Source organism: Eufriesea mexicana, unplaced genomic scaffold, assembly GCF_001483705.2.
Source record: "Eufriesea mexicana isolate 0111107269 unplaced genomic scaffold, ASM148370v2 scaffold2467, whole genome shotgun sequence".
Lineage (NCBI taxonomy): Eukaryota > Metazoa > Arthropoda > Insecta > Hymenoptera > Apidae > Eufriesea > Eufriesea mexicana.
This window is the reverse complement of record NW_016910588.1, coordinates 2,090,821-2,092,592: the sequence shown is the minus strand read 5'-3', so window position 1 is coordinate 2,092,592 and position 1,772 is coordinate 2,090,821.

Genomic DNA, 1,772 nt, shown 5'->3' with positions numbered 1-1,772 from the left:
CTGCATAATTAACGCAATCAATTTCTGAGTCCTAGATGGGCTCGCGACTAATTTCATATTCCGGCCGGGAATTAAAAGCGGAAAAATAAGAAGAAGAGGCCATTTAACTGCGAACAAGTGAACGCTGGTTCAATTTTCATTTTTATCCCGTAGAATTACATTTTCGCGGAATCTTATCTGCTCCTGCGACCTTTCATCACCAAAACTATTCGCACAGGAGTCTTAATAACGTTCTAGTCGAAAAATTTCCTTGTTAAACAGCGACAAATTTAAAATCTACAACGTGGATGTCGTTGAAATATCGGAAGATGGAAATTAATCGGTATTTTCGTTCGATGTTTATAGATTCAATTTCATTTTGGAAGTTATTGAATTTTTTACGTCTGTTTTCGTATCATTTGCTGTTTAATCTTGGTATTTTAATTAAACGCATGGGAATGGTATATTAATCGAACTTATAATATGTATCGATAAACGTATTGGTATATGAAAATGAGCTGGTAAGCTTAATTTTTTGTTTAAATTAATAATCTGTAATTTGTTATCTGTGTGAGTAAATGGATAAATTAATAAGAAGATTTATTTAACACAATAACAGCACAACATAAATTATAACTAAATCTCGTAAAATAAATTCGATATAATCTCTCGGGGACTCTTTCACACAAAACGTCTATATGTAACGACTGTCATTCAGCTACTGATTGATCTTCGCGTCATAAATTATAACTAAATCTCGTAAAATAAATTCGATATAATCTCTCGGGGACTCTTTCACACACAACGTCTATATGTAACGACTGTCATTCAGCTACTGATTGATTTTCGCGACTCTCTGTCATACTCGTCACACACACATTTTTCCATACAAACATTCCTCACACGCCTACCACACATTCTATGACAACCACTACCACGGTAATTTATATTTTGAATTTAAGTAATTCAAGTAGTTGCTTATTTCCTATTTTCTTCTTTAGTAAATAAAGAATCAGGAAAACGTCGAGTGTAACTCAACGTGTAAAGGATTAACATTGGATACGTAAAATATCTATATGTTTTTGGTTATTAGGTTGGTTAATAAATAGTAACGAACCGTTGAAGTAAATAGTTCTTTGGGACAAAGTAGTGTGATTAATAATTAATTAACGTGTGTTCGATAATTAGTTAATAATTAATTAAACGATATTAAATCCAAATCAATTATATACACATCTGCATTCACCTAATCCCACCTGACAAATATCTGATTTTTAGAAAAATTACTCGTCAACTCAAAAGAATTATGCAACGTAACCCACACGTACTAAATATTGTACTAATAAGAAGAACAATCGATATTGGGAATTTTAAACAACGATATCTAAGAACTAAAAATATGCTACATATGACGTTCTTTCAATAGAATCACAGTAATTACTCCTTAAGATAATCAACAATTTGGTCTTGTTCTCATTAACAAAGATAAAAAAGCGAGTATATCTCACTAATTCATAAAATAGTTCACATACGACTTGAATTTTTGCTTTTCGAAACAAGATTTTAATTTCAGTGTTTACCATTACAAAAATTTTTTTCTAGTCACTGATCGATCTAATGGAAAAATTCTCTGTCTGTAGAAAGTTAAATTTATAAGTGTATTTAATATTTCACAAAACTTAATTATTCGTAGTTAATTTCATATTAAACATAATAAACGTTATTTTCTTTTGCATTAATAATAAAGAATTAATCGAACGATATTTTTATTTTTAGAACGTGAACTGTTAAAT